Source organism: Aotus nancymaae, unplaced genomic scaffold, assembly GCF_030222135.1.
Source record: "Aotus nancymaae isolate 86718 unplaced genomic scaffold, 86718_ANA_hifiasm-v0.15.2.pri h1tg000003l, whole genome shotgun sequence".
In the NCBI taxonomy this organism is placed as follows: Eukaryota; Metazoa; Chordata; class Mammalia; order Primates; family Aotidae; genus Aotus; species Aotus nancymaae.
In genome coordinates, this window is record NW_026988414.1 from 42,615,353 (window position 1) to 42,631,563 (window position 16,211).

Genomic DNA, 16,211 nt, shown 5'->3' on the forward strand with positions numbered 1-16,211 from the left:
GAACACTTTTAAATAAGAGAATAAAAGAAAAAATGTGTGTGGGGGGTGTGTATTCATTCAGTCTCATATATGACCTACACATTTCCCATTTCTAGTGCTCTTCATTCCTTTCCATGGATTCAACTTATTGTACAGTGTCTTTTCAGTCTCAAGATCTTTCTTTAGCATGTATCTTTTAGTTCTTTAATTTTTTTCCTCTTCATCTCAAATACGAATTTGCTCTTGAGCTCAATTATAGTTAATATTTTTACTTTGGTTATGGACTTCTAAACTCTAGAATTTTCAGTACGTTTTCTTTTATAGTTTCCATTTTCCTATTGAGATTTCCTATTTTCTGAGTCATTGTTATCACATTTCTTCATTTTTTTGAACATAGTTTCCTTTAATTTATTAAAAGTATATACAAAATTGCTTTTGTCTGTTAAATTCACTATCCCACTAAGATTTTATTGACTTGTTTTTATTTTCTTGAATATCAATTACACTTTCTATATCTTTGCATTCTAATGTTTTTAACAGATAATTTAGATAATATAGAAATATTTTATTCTGAATTATTTTTCAGAGCATTTTAATTAAAATGCGTTGCTTAGACGTAAGCTGTTTACACTGTTTCTCCATAATTTGAAGACTTTTTATTATTATTTTAAACTTTTAAGCCTGATATTTTAGTGGTTACCCCTGTGTCTTCATCTTCATAGCTTAATGGTTAGCCAATAATTTTGGCAGATGCTATGCTCAAAAATCTTGAAACTTCTCTCTGTGCTGACCAATCTGTGTGTGGGTTGCTGAGTGCCTTCAAAGATCAGCCAATTCTCAAATCTCTTTTAATATTTACTCCTCACTTGACTCTCTTATATACAGATTCCCAAGATAGCCAAGAATGCATAGAAAGTTTATCTGACCATTCTGTGTCTATGTCTCTCTTATTTCCAGAATCTCCTAGTTGTTCCAGTAGTTATTGCGACCATTATCATGACCTTAGGTTATCAAAGTTATTATTTTACATTATTTACATCTTACTACACTACTTTCAGATTCAAAGTCTTGTCTTCAAATTTTACATAAAATTGAGTTCATGCTCCCTGGTAACAGAGCTACAGGTTTTGGCAGCCAGCTCAATGATGAAAAATTAACAATTTTTACCAATTAAGAGTGGAGACAGGTAAGGAATTGAGCAACCCTAAGTAAAAGGGTGAAGACTCCCACTTTTTTTTTAAGCAGTAGACATTTTTCAAGAATTAATGATTCTCAGTTTTTCATCTGCCTTTGATCATTTTCCAAAGCCCAGATTTTTTTTCCAAATCCTATCTACTGATGCATTTGTGTGTGTGTGTGTGTGTGTGTGTGTGTGAGTGTGTGTGTGAGAGAGAGAGAGAGAGAGAGAGAGAAAGAGAGAGAGAGAGACAGAGAATGTGCCAGCCTACAGACATGCAAAGGGTCACCAGCTAATTCACTCTGCAAAGGTAGAAGTCTTACTTTAGTGTTTGGTATTTTAAAGATATACATATGGTCTTCATTTAGAAAACTCAGAGAATTTCCTCTCAAAGTGAGAAAACTTGTATCAGCAGATTTTTTAATCTCATTTTAAATGTGAAAAAAATCTTCCAAGTGAAAAATATAGTATGTTTTGATCAACTTGGCAAAAACCTAAACATATTTCTAGTTCATCTTTCTAGTCAAACTTATTAAATAGAGTTCTAAATTATTATCTATCCTTACAGGTTTCCATAGTCATATAATATTAATCATTCTCTCAAACTATAGGACTTAAATGGAATCCACTTATTCTTAGAAGGTCATAATTTGACAACTTCAAATTACATGAAAAGTTTATTAATGCTAACCCCATTAATTCAGTATTTATCACCAAGTTAAGGCTATCTAGCTATAAAAAATGGTTAATCAACAAAGAGAATTTTTAATCAGAAAGGAAATTTTAACTCCCTATTTTGAACACCATTACTACCTCAGAAGTATCTAATTACATGCATTTTTATATGCTGGTTTTAAATTACCTTTAATGATTCATTAAAGCTGGTCCTTAGGCAAATTATCAGCCATACTTCATTGCCTAAATTATTTTCGGTGTTGAACGCAAGAAGCTGTTTTATTACAGACTATCCCTACCACAAAAAAAAAAGAAGAAAAAGAAGCAGAAGTAGAAGAAGAGGAGGAAGAGGTGATTTAGGAGATTCTTTGTAAATATATACAAAATATCTATAAGAAAGACAATCACTAAGTTGTCAAAACACTATGTCAACTCATAGCCAATTTGCATTCAAAGCTAACTATCTGGCCTTCAAGGCCATGTTTGGTACATGTACTATATGTTTCTAGGATATCTATCTATGCATACATTTCATAATTATTTTTTTCATTCAATACCTAACATTGCAAAGTCCTAGAAAGCATTCAATAGCTATTGAATGAATAAAACTCTCTGGACTATTGTTTCTCTTCAAGATGGACACTACATGTGTTCTGACTTCGGACTACACAGTGCAGTTACTCTAAGTATCTCAGTGTTGGAAGTAAGAAGTTTAATATTTATCATATACGCACTGTGGAATAAGTCCTGGATGGACTGCTTTAATTAGAATGATACATTCTCATTAAATCTTAATAATAACCTTGTGAAACATCTATTATCCTTTTCATATTATATATTTACCTTGGACACAGAGCTAATATACACCACAGCCAAATTTTAAATCCATTTGCTAAATTCCAATGCCTGTGAGCTTTGTACAATGCTTTCACTCTGGAAAAATGCATTACAAATCACCTAAAAATTTCCAGCACTATATAAATACAATTCACTATTACTTGAAAAGAATGATGAAATCCTTAAAACCTATGAAGATTTACCCAAAACGAGTCATGCTATACAATTCTTATTTCCTCTTTTGATAACTTTTCACTAGCCTGAGAAAACACTTGCACACTTTAATAAAGTGTTCATATATGTTAATAAATGTTTATGAAATGTGAATTGGGTAATATTGTTACATGAATTCACAAATGCCTTAGGAACCATGTCTAGTGTCAAATTAGACAATGATTTCAACCTTTGAATAAATCTCTAGTGGAACACGACAAAATTGTGTGGCCATATTTTCACCTGCCTAACATTTTTAATACGTGCATTAGACGAGACTCTGAAAAAATATTTATATTTTCAGTAGATAACAAAGTAAATAGAGAAAGAACAATATAGTGACAAAAGCAAGATTCAGTATGACAAGAAACTAAATTCCTAGGCTAATATGAAGCCAAGAAAATGTACCCTTAGTGCTTTTAAGCTGAAAATAACATAAATTTCAGAAAGTAGAAAAAATACTTGGCATGAAGTCATACAAACCTTCTCTTGTCTCCCAAGTTTCCTAACGTGTTCATGGTATGAGATGGTTAAAGTAGCTAGCTAATTTTTGGAGCTTAAATAAAAGTTTAATTGCCCTACAAGTAAGATATAGCAGACCAACTGTACTTTCTGCTATACAAAAAAATTGGAGTATTATGTACAATTATACATCATTTAAATACATTGATAAGCTAGAATGAATTAAGAGAAAGAAGAAATGAGAGTTAAGTAAGGGAACTGAAAACATCTCAAATAGAAGCTAAGTGTAGAAACTTCCATGTATCTTAGAAAAAAGAATTAAACAAAAGAGGAGGCATGAAATTTACTTTTGAAATATCTAAAGAATTTTTTTTTTATGAAAGACAGAATAGTCTTACCCTGTGTAGCTCTCAAGAGCAGAACTAGGAACGTGTGTGTGTGTGTGTGTGTGTGTGTGTGTGTGTGTGTATTGCAATACCTTTATTTGAAGGCTTTTTCAGAATACAGTGCCTTTCACGAAGTATTTTGAGAAAGGAGAGGTGGAGAGGAGAGGCACAGAAAAGGAGGAGAGGCAGGGAAAAGCTTACTCATCTGCTCCATCAGCACACACACAGCAGCATTGTCACTTAAATGATGTTTTCGAAGCAGAAGGTGCTGTCACAGGACAGGCCTTTGCCTTTGCATCTCCAGCACAAATCTTGACGATGGGTCCGTTTAGGGTCCACGTGGCGAAGTTTTACTAGGCAGGAAGATGTAGTTTGTTTACAACTTTGACAAGTGATATCCTCCACTCGGTAAGGGTTATAGGACTTCTGACAAGTTCTGCAAAACTCTTTGAAGTAAACCTTGTTAGTTCCCTGTTCACACCACACATAAGCGCTCTCCCATCGGATGCGCAGTCCTTGCAGTGCTAATAGCCATATTTCTGCTCTAAGAACTGGAAGCGCAGCCGCTCCTTACCCGGCTCCCGGCTCCGTGGTGACGACCTCTCCCGTCCGTCGCTGCGTCTCGGGCCCTCCCCGCCGGTGGAGACCGCCTCAGGCTCCTTAGCGTCGACCGCGGAGCCGCCTAGCCCCCTGGGCCTCCCGCGGCAGCAGCCTGGGGCCAGCTGCTGGCTGCTCCCAGCTCGCCGGGACCGCGGCCTGGGCCTCGCCGTCGTCGTCCTCGGACTGCTGCCATCGGGGCGCCTCCCTCGCCGACGACTCTCCTTCCTCTGAGCCTTGAAGCCGCGCGAGCGGCGGTCCCTGCTCTCCGTCCGACGTCCCGGACCTCTGCTCCCCCGCCGCGGCCCCGGGCCCCTTAAGGAATTATGGCGGTGACGCGGCGAGAGGCCGCGGGCGAGTACAGGCGACTATGCGCGGGAAGCGCACAGGCGGCGGCGCGCCCTCTGGTGGCTGCCCCGCTCCAGGCCCCGAGGGGCCAGCTGCACAGGAAAAGCAGCCGCCGGTTGTGTAGTAGGCGTAGGGCCGACCAGGGAATCAGGGGCGTGGGCCGGGGGCGGCGCACTGCGCCGCGGCGTCGATGCGCCGGCTCACCTGCACCGGCACGTCGCAGCTGACGAGCATGCGGGCGTGCGGCCCGAAGCTTGGCCCCACCTGCGCCAGGAGGGACGCGCACTGCGCCTGCTGGTAGGTGTCGAAGTATTCGGCGGCTGTCAGCTGCCCGCAGGCTGGGAAGGAAAATGAGGCTGTGTCCGTCGAGAAGCGGGAGGAGGACAAGGAGGCGGGAAGGCGGTTCCCCCCAACCATGGTGCTGCCCTTGGTGGCCGCCTCCGGGTAGGGGTATGGGTACGAGCTGGGGGTCACGCCGGAAACACAGGTAGCCCTCCAGCACCTAGTCCCCCAAGGCCTCTTTTTGTTTTTTTCGAGACCATTCTATGCCAGCCTACAGACTGGGGGAGAAGGTTCACTAGACTGCAAATGGAAGCGTGAGAAGTAGATTTTGAATTAACAAGACAAGAAAATGAGGTAAATTAAAATTGCTTTAGAACATAACGTATTGCCTTTAGAGACAGGGACCTCTCTGACGTTAAAGATATGTTGAGAGAATACTATCGTGGTCAAACGGTGTTTGAATTACAAACAAAATTTCTTGGATAAAAAATAACCACAATGATAATGGTTTTCCCCTGACTATACTTAGAACTACTCTGGTTTTCGTATTTTCAAATACATGCAAAACATTTCTGTAGGTATATCATCAGAGATACATGAAGAGAATGCTCAAGCCTCAGCCATTGTAAACTCCTCTTTTATGTCTTGCACCAACTCTTGATAGTACTCTATTGCTTCCCTTTTCTTCTAGGTCAAGCTTCTTAAAAGTAGTTAATCGTACTGACGCTACATACTTTGATACTTGCTTCTGCCTCCACTACGCTGAAACTACTCAAGCAAAAATCAGAATTTTTATATGAATACATTTCAACTCTTGTTTAATCTGGTCAATCTATTGACTTTGACACTGTGAATACTCACTGCCTAAAATTCCTTACCCCCTTGGATTCTCTGAAACTAAAGGTATCTATCCCTTGTTATCCAAACTCCTTCTGGATAACCTCAGTAAACAAATGGACTCGTATGGTAAGGGATACTTTTTACTTTTTCTCATTTTTAAATTCTCTTTTGATGCCTTGTTTTTCACTTTTTCATGGACTCATTGACTTCTTTCTGTTTTTCATTTCTCATTTTTTAGGATTTTTCCTTGCTGTACTGTTACTTTCAAGACATCACGTGTTTTCCTGGGTTCACATACCACCTAAATAATAATAGCCCCCCAAACCATACTCCTAGCATTTGCCTTTCCAATGAGCTTCTCTGATTTAGCTTCTGACTAATATATTCACTTTGCTGCTTACTGACCCCTGGAATATTACCAGGACCTCAAACCCATCTCATCTTGTCCAAAATTGAACACATTTACCTGTCGCCTTCAATTCTCTCCTTGTTTCCTATCTTAGTCACAGGTCTCATCATCAACCTAGTCATCCAATCCATAAAACAGATGGTCATCCCAGATTCCTCTCTTTTCCTCACATTCACCAAATGAGGGAAACTTGCTCAATATAACTGTTGCAGTTAGGCCTCACATTGATGATTACAACCTCCTAAATGTTCTTCCTGCTTCTTTTTCTTATTCTGACCTTCTTAAGACTCTAGTCTTTATCATCACCAAGTGGAAGATGTCATGGCACAGTTTAAAATATATTAATAGTTTCATGTAGAAACCAATAGCAAGAGTAGCACCAGCAAGGTCAAGGGCCTACTCAGGTCAGATAAAAACAAATGTTAGCTGCAAGTGCAAATGTAAACTTTGTGTAAGGGTTGGACACAAATGCACAGCAGACAATATATACCCCAAGTAAAAGTCTTCTCATCTCCTGGAAATTACTGCCATGAAAAAATAAAGAATTGATGCTGCCAGAAAGTTTTGTTAAAAAAAAAAAAAGGCAAATATGTGTTTTTAATGAATTCCCTAACTTTTAATATTGATTCAATATGGACAAGAGAAAGACATTATCTATAGAATTTTTATTTTTGACACAATCTACAGAATCTCCTTCCTGTCCAATCTCCTTATGGCTGCATAAAAAGCCTTTTGTATCCTAATATTTATCCCTGTCTCCCAATTCAGGCTCTAGTAATAACAAAACCTTCTAGCAGCATCAGTTCTCTATTTTTTCATGGCAGTGATTTCCTGGAGGTGAGAAGCATTCTATGCTAGTTTTTTCCTTGCAATTTTGCTCATGTTGTTTCCTCTGCCTAGAGACTCTCACAAACATTTTGCAGTCAATTAATTCCATAAAATGTATAAAACAAAATTTATGTTTTATATCCTCAGGAAAGTTTCCAAATGGCTCCATTGGAACAAATAATCTCCTCTTCTCTGTATCGCATTGTTCTCACTTCCCATGTAGGACATATAATGTGATATTTAATAAATGGGTTTACTTGAGTGTCTGCTTCAGAAGATGGTGAGCTTGAAGACAAGAATTAGTTCTTAGTCGGGTGCATTCCCACCACCAGAAATAATAAGATAAAGGGTAGGGAAATAATAAATATTTGTCAAATTCTTGAGTCTCAGATTCTTTATCTGCTCAAATTTCAACTGTTTTTTCATAGCTTCTATAGAAATAAAATACTAGTAAGTAATATGATACTTTTTTTTTTTTGCTTTAGTAAAACTCCATATGGATTAGAAGTTTGGGTGTAAAAAAGTTGTTTCAAAATTTCAAGGCAACATCGTCTTACTCATCAGCTTTGAGCAGAGAATCAGAAAAATCAATTCACCATTTGTTCCCTTAGTATATCTTCTCTTTCATGTCTTCCTTCTGTCTTTCTTCATTTTTTTCTCTTAGTTTTTTAAATTATTATTATTTTTGGCTATATTTTCTCACATGGCATAATTTATCTGTATTTCTTTGAAGAGTTGCCTGCATCTCCATCTTCAAATGACTCCCCAAGCTTTCTAGTGAGAAAGAAGAAGTTCTAGTGAGCTTTCTTTAAATTATCCCTGCATTCTCCCAAAGGCAAATGGTTGTGCTGCTGTCTGTTTAGATTTCCCCAGAGCTTCTGCTGTATGTTCTTGTGCTCAACAGCAAATTTAACTTGTATAATAAGGTAAGACTAAGGCCTAAGTTAATAATAATATCATGTTACTAATCCATAATAATGCTAAAAATCTTTGTCATATGTTAACCCTCTCCAGAAGGAAGGAGAACTACATATATTTCAAACTTATGAAACCCAGTCATTTTTTATTGTTACAGTGTGATTTGGTTATTTTTATTTCCTCATGTGTGGAAAAGTGTTCTGATATTCCCCTAGTCAGTTTTATTTTTATTACATTACTACCATTATTATTATTTCTAAAGTAATCCAACTGAGTTGTAAACCAATGTATGCACTCCAAATCCCAATATACATTTTAAAGTTGTTTAGTTGTTTTGGTAAGTCCATTAAATAGTAGAGAAAGAATAGCATGGTAACTCACATAGTGTCTACTGTTTACAAGATGCTAATCTCTACATAGTCACTTAATTTCGTATCGGTGCTGAATAATAGGCATTAGCTCATTTTACACATGAATAAATGCTTAGTATGATTATGTAATTCACCCAAGGTTATTATACTGGCAAATAGTTGTCAGGATTCTAAAACTAATGCCATTACTAGTAGACTTCTATACTCAGTATCTGTAGGTAATAAGCCAGGGTGAAGAAGCAGGATGAATGAACAAGAATGACCACAAAGGATGGAAAAGAAGAGAGATGTGCTCTAGAAACCGTTTCACAAGACATGACATTAAATACACCGTCAAAAAAAATGCCTTTCTCCTCTCCAGTTTTATGTGTTAACCTGTGCTTATTAGCATGTGGTTGTGCCAGAAAGAGAAATTGTAGAAGGAGAGAGAAATGCAATGAATGAAACATTCAGAAACTCTGAAGTGTGAGAAGAAGTAGTATCACAGAAAATAAATTATTAATATATCCCATTTTCAATCTCTGGGATTGGGGTTCTAATGGGGGCAGTAAGCAATGTGATAGTCTTCTCCCTTAGTATCTAACACACTATACTCTAATTATTTGTTTACAAATTGGCCCCTGCCTTTTAGACTGTGGGAATATAAACTGTAAAAAATTATCCACATCTGTAGGATTTGGCTCAGGATTTGATTATTACATACCATGCAAAAATAAATATGCTAATAAATGAAAGAAGGAATAAATTATTTATTTAATTTCATTACCAGTCTTCTCTGATCTGAAAGTCACTAAGAAACTGAAACATCATCATAACAACTCAGAATTCAGTAGCTATTAATCCAAGAAAGATGAATTTTAAAACAAAACCACAAACCAGATAAGATTAATCCCATCAATTTAGTGGAGATAAGAGTGAAGCAAGGGATATGAGAATTCACCTAATAATAAAATGATATTAAATATTATTTTAAGTGGATAAACATCCATAATTTCATTATCTAAAACACTATACTTCAGAAAAAAGAGAAAAACTCATTATTCTTAATATTTCTTGGCATTACTGCTAATTCCTGATGGATTATTTTAAGATATTATGAGAAACTATAAAATAAAAGAGTGTAATTTTGAAAGAAAACAAAACCTTCAAAAGGACAAAAGGTTAGTAATAATGAGAGCGTCTGTAAAATTTATTTAGAAGTGATAGTGTTCAAGTTAGTGAGAAGAATATTCACTAAGATAAGAAGTTCTTAGTAGTAAGTGAGCTCCATATGAGAATATTAGGAAGCAGGTAATAGACAACACATAGAGGCTAAATGACCCATCAGAATTGTACCATTGTATTTTAGATAGGCAGTAAAAAAGATATGCCTTTGACATTTTTGGAGTGATGGTGAATGCATGAAGGTGTGCTAGCTCCTTGAGAAACACAGGTGTATGGCAGACTTGACCCAATAGATGTCAAGATAAAATTGAGTACAAAACAATAGTAAGGCTCCATTTTTTTAGAATGAGTAGATGGATGTCTTTGTAACTGTGATGCAAAAACATGCTAGAGATTATCATCACCCAACTTACCACCAGCAGTGGAATTTGCATTGCCATTTTGTCAGCAAGTTATTCAATTACAGAAATCCATCCTGAGTTCTGTGTCCTAGGATAACTCCTGCCTTTGTGTGTTTCCCAATAAACTGATGGAGCAAAAAAGCATTCAAGTTTAATTGTTTTATTTGAAAGATATTCTGGTAACCACAGGTAGGAGAGTAAAAAAATGAGATAGAAAGGGGAAGACAGCCAATAAAGTAGGTGCATCAGTCAAGTTATCAAGTACAGAAGTGTAGCTTAATTCCACTGGAGAATTGTGGGGGCCCCTATTCAATGTTTTATCTCAGAGATACTCCCATCAGAGAGAAGAAGGATCTTGTGCATTAACACACAAACAACCATTAGCTGAAGACCTCAGGAAGGAAAGAAAGCATTAATCTCTAGGCACTGCTAGCTTGTCAAATGGGTTGCAAAGGCTCCGATGGACTATAGGAAAGCCTATAGGGGAAAAAAAAAAAAATCAGGTGCTAGAAGTTTGAAGTCAAGGCTGTGTACTCTGACACAGAAAAGACCCCAGTGATATCTGTTCTAGTGTGCCATAGCTTCCTGGTTACCATGCTGCAGATGTTGACAGGGCAAAGATTTTTCCCTTCAGTTACTTTAACTTACAGATTTTCTACTCAAAGTTACATATACTAACCTATTTAATCTTCATCTTAAATATTATGTTGCTTTGTATTACATGCCTCAGTTTTACCTTCAACAAAATGAATTTCCTGCTCAACGATTTTACACAGTTTTATAAAAAACATATTTTTATATTTAATTTTGTTCTACTATGAAGTGTTTCATGTAATTTAGTATTAATTTTGATTACATAACGTGTCACAAGACAGAAAAAGAGAAATATATTTGAAAATGCACATAATGATTAGAATATTTTATTTGCAAGTTAAATGTGGAAGACTATGAAATGTAGTAGCTTCATTACTAAGCCAAAAAAAAGAAATTAAAACATTAGTACTGTATATATGAGTCAGATATTGTCTTTGACCCCTGGTCACATTTAAAACTGATATGCAATATTTTCATCAGTAATAGGTAAGCTAAATGTTTTTAACCACTAAAATAATTGACAAGTAATTAAAACGTTTTTATAAACAAAATGCTAAAATCAAATAGTTTTATCTTTGTACTCTAAATGACATTTATAGATTAGGTAAATCCAAGCTTATACAAAATTGTCCAGAAAATAGGAAAGAAGAAACTGCCCAACATAATTTGTGATACTGCTATTCCAGTCTTAAAAAGCAGAAGCAGATGGAGAAATATAAGAAACAAATAGTCTAATAAATATATGAAATGCACACTTAGTAATGCAGAGGAAAAACTCATTAAACAAGATATTGGCAATAAAACATATCATAAACTCATCTCAATAGATGCCAGAAAACATGATATAAAATATATCATTTAGGCCTTATTATTAGCAAATGAGCAACAGAAGGGAATACTTTACTTAAAGAAGGGAATTGATGTAAAACCTGTGGCAATTATTATACTTAACAGCAATGAGTTAAAGTATACTCTAAGAACAGAACTAAGACAAAGACACTTACTCTCATTGCTATTCTTAAACACTGTGATGAAAGTCCTAGTGAGGAAAGTGAAATAAGAAAATAAAAGATATACAGATTACAAACAAAGAATAAAATCAGCATGTGGGAGAAAAGTAACATTATAGATAGTTGAAAAAATCCATGGATAATTACTATAACTCATAACATAATTCAAGTTTTTATATTCCAACTTTGTTTAATTAATTCCATTATCATAATCAAAAATGAATATATAAAACAGAACAAATGATTAAAATAAAGTAAACTGGCCAGATATAGTGGCATGTGCCTGTAATCCCAGCTTCTCAGAAGGCCAAGGCAGGAGAATTGCTTGAGTCTGGGAGGCAGAGGTTATAGTGAGCCAAGATCATTCCACTGCACTACAGCCTGGGTGAAAGAGTGAGATTTCATCTCAAAAAAATAAAATAGAATAAATAAAACAAACCATCTGTAATTATAAAAAAATGTAAGCACCTAGGAATAAGTGTGACTATAGAAATGCATGAAATTTGTGAAAAAATGAAAATATATTGAAGACATTTTAAAACACTTAAATAAAAGGAAAATATACCATTTTCATGGACATGTTAATATAGTTTAGATACCAATTCTTTTCACATTGTTCTATAAAGGCAACAGAATACTGATCAAAACGTCATCATAGTTAGATTTGTTTTAGATTTCTTTGGTCTTTTGTTTTAATTTTTTATGAAATAGTAACAGCCAAGAAGTTCCAGAACATTCCTGAAAGAATAAGAGCAAATTACAGCACTGTCCTATAAGGGAAAAGATTTTATTTTAAAAGTACAACAATTAAGACACTGAGATATATTAATAGGTATGGTGAAGATAGAAAAACAAAACAATAAAACTGAGTATGAAAATTTAACACCTTAAACAAAATCAATTTCCAGAATATTTAAACACAAATATGATAAGCAATATTTTAAAACTTTTAGAAGGCAGTATATAATATCTGTATGACCTTCAGTTAAGAAAGGTTCTTAATCTAACACAAAAAGTACACAATAGAAAAGGAAAAGACTGATAAACCACTTAAAATTAAGAACTCCTCTTTGTAAAAAGATGTTATTGAAAGCATAAATCTCAAGCTGAGATAAAGTGTTTATAACTCATGAACTGATAATGAAATAGTTCCCAGGTCATAAAAAGACTGAAAAGACTAAAAGTAAAAAGTTAAATGGGGCATTTAGCCCGTTTACATTTAGGGTTAATATTGTTATGTGTGAATTTGATCCTGTCATCATGATGCTAGCTGGTTATTTTGCACATTACTTGATGCAATTTCTTCTAGTGTCATTAGCCTTTATATTTTGGTGTGTTTTTGCAGTGGCTGATACCAGTTTTTTCTTTCTGTATTTAGTGCTTCTGTCAGGAGCTCTTGTTAAGGCAGGCCTGGTAGTGACAAAATCCTTCAGCATCTGTTTGTTTGTAAAGGATTTTATTTCTTCTTCACTTATGAAGGTTAGTTTGAATGAATACGAAATTCCAGGTTTAAAATTCCTTAAGAATATTGAATATTGGCCCCCACTCTCTTTTGGCTTATAGGGTTTCTGTAGAGATATCCATTGTTAGTCTGATGGACTTCCCTTTGTAGGTAACCTGACCTTTCTCCCTAACTGCCCTTAACAATTTTTCCTTCATTTCAACCTTGGAGAATCTGATGATTATGTGTCTTAGGTTTGCTCTTCTCGAGGAGTATCTTTGTGATGTTTTCTGTATTTCCTCAATTTGAGTGTTGGCCTGTCTTCCTAGGTTGAGGAAGTTCTCTTGGATAATATCCTGAAGTGTTTTCCACCTTGGTTCTATGCCTCCTGTCACTTTCAGGTACACCAATCAATCATAGGTTTCATCTTTTCACATAGTCCATAATTCTTGGAGGTTTTGTTCATTCTTTTTCATTCCTTTTTCTTTAATCTTATCTTCATGCCTTATTTCAGTAAGTTGATCTTCAATCTCTGATATCCTTTCTTCTGCTTGATCGATTCAACTATTGATACTTATGTGTCTGCTTCACAAAGTTCTCGTGCTGGTTATTCCAGTTAGCAGTTCCTGTAACCTTTTATCAAGGTTCTTAGCTTCCTTGTGTTGGATTAGAACATGCTCCTTTAGCTTAGATGAGTTTGTTATTACCCAGCTTCTGAAGCCTACTTCTGTCAATTCTTCAATCTGATTCTCTTCCCATTTTTGTGCCCTTGCTAAAGAGGAGTTGTGATCATTTGGAGGAGAAGAGGCATTCTGCTTTTTGGAATTTTCAGCATTTTTGCGCTGGTTTTTCCTCATCTTCATGGATTTATCTACCTTTGATCTTTGAGGCAGGTGACCTTTGGATAGGGTATTTATGTGGGGTTCTTTTATTTGATGTTGATGTCGATGTTGTTGCTTTCTGTTTGTTAGTTTTTCTTCTGTCAGGCCCCTCCTCTGCAGCTCTGCTGCAGTTTGCTGGAGGTCCACTCCAGACCCTGTTCACCTGGGTGTCACTAGTAGAGGCTGCAGAACAGCAAAGATTGCTGCCTGCTTCTTCTTCTGGAAGCTTTGCCCCAGATGGGCACCAGCCTAATGCCAGCTGGAGTTCTCCTGTATGAGGTGTTTTTCAACCTCTATTGGGAGGTTTCTCCCAGTCAGGAGTCATGGGGGTCATGGACCTACTTGAGGAGGCAGTCTGTTCCTTAATAAAGCTGATGTGCTGTGCTGGGAGAATCCCTCTTGTCAGAATCAGGTGCTCTCTTCAGAGCTGGCAGGCAGGAAGGATTAAATCTGCTGAAGTTGTGCCCACAGGCACGCCTTCCTCCAGGTGCTCTGTCCCAGAGAGATGGGGGTTTTGTCTGAAAGTCCCTGACTGGAACTGTTACCTTTCCTTCAGAGATGCCCTACCCAGTGAGAAGGAATCAAGAGAAGCACTCTGGCCACAGCAGCTTTGCAATGCCCAGCCCAGACCTCCCAGACTCCTTAGCACTGTCAGGGGAAACCCTCCTACTAAAAGCCTCAGTAATGGCAGACCCCCTTCCCCGACCAAGTTCAATCATCCCAGGTCAACTTCAGACTGCTGTGCTGGCAGCAAGAATTTCAAGCCAGTGGTTCTCAGCTTGCAGGGCTCCATGGGAGTGGGGCCCACTGAGTGAGACCTCTTGGCTCCCCGGCCTCAGCTCCCTTTCCAGGGAAGTGAACAGTTCTTTCTGTCTAAGGTTCCAGGTACCACTGGGGTGTGAAAAAATATTCCTGCAACTAGCTCGGTGTCTGCCCAAACAGCCACCCAGTTTTGTGCTTGAACCCCAGGGCATTGGTGGATAGGCTCACAAGGGAATCTGCTGATTTGCAGATTGCAAAAACCATGAGAAAAGCATAGTAACCTGGCCGGTAGCACAATCTCTCACAGCTTCACTTGGCTTAAGGAGGGAGGTCCCAGATACTTGCACTTCCCAGGTGGGGCAACACCCCACCCTGCTTTTATTTGCCTTCCGTGGGCTGCACTCACTGCCTAAACAATCCCAATTAGATGAACTGGGCACCTCATTTGAAAATGCAGAAATCACCCACCTTCTGCTTTGGTCTGTCTGGTAACTGCAGACCAGAGCTGTTTCTATTCAACCATCTTGGCCCCATCAGTGTGCTATATGCTAGAGACCCATCTCAAGTGCAAAGACACACGTAGGCTCAAAATAAAGGGATGGAGGAAGATTTACCAAGCAAATGGAAAGCAAAAAAAAAAAAAAAAGCAAGTTTATGGTAAAACAGATTTTAAACCAACAAAGACCAAAAAACACAAATAAAGGCATTACATAATGGTAAAGGGATCAATGCAACAAGAAGAGCTAACTGTCCCACATATATATGTAATACAGGAGCACCCAGATTCCTAAAACAAGTTATTAGAGACCTACAAAGAGACTTAGACTCCCACACAATAATAGTGGGTGACTTTAACACCCCACTGTCAATATTAGATTAATGAGACAGAAGATTAACAAGGATATTTAGGACTTGAATTCAGCTCCTGACCAAGCAGACCTAATAGACATCTATGGAACGTGTTCTTCACGCCAAATTGACAGAATATACATTCTTCTCAGCACCGCATAGCACATATTCAAAAATACAACACATAATTGGAAGTAAAACACTCCTCAGCAAATGCAAAGGAACATAAATTATAACAAACAAGTCTTTCTAACCACAGTGCAATCAAATTAGAAATCAAGATTAAGAAACTCACTCAAAACCACACAACTACATGGAAACTGAACAACTTCCTCCTGAGTGGTTACTGGGTAAATAATGAAATTAAGGCAGAAATAAAAAGTTTCTTTGAAATCAGTGAGAACAAAGAGACAATGTACCAGAATCTCTGGGACACATTCAAAGCAGTATCTAGAGGGAAATATATAGCACTAAGTGCCCACAGGAAAAAGCGGGAGAGATCTAAAATCAACGCCCTAACATCACCGTTAGAAGAATTAGAGAAGCAAGAGCAAACAAATTCAAGAGCTAGTGGAAGACAAGAAATAACTAAGATCAGGGCAGAACTGAAGGAGATATAGACACGAAAAACCCTTCAAAAAATTAATGAATCCAGGAGCTGCTTTTTGAAAAGATTAGCAAAACAGGTGAACCACTAACTAGACTAATGAAGAAAAGAGAGAAGAATCAAATAGACACAATAAAAAATGATAAAAGGATGTCACCACTGATCCCACAGAAATACAAA

The 16,211-nt window shown here is 37.0% G+C and overlaps 1 pseudogene; it reads right to left on the reverse strand.

The window, feature by feature from the left end:
* LOC105718786 (zygote arrest protein 1-like) overlaps positions 1-13,789 on the reverse strand; it is a 783,937-nt pseudogene extending 770,148 nt beyond the window's left edge.
* Between the last annotated feature and the right edge of the window lie 2,422 nt (positions 13,790-16,211).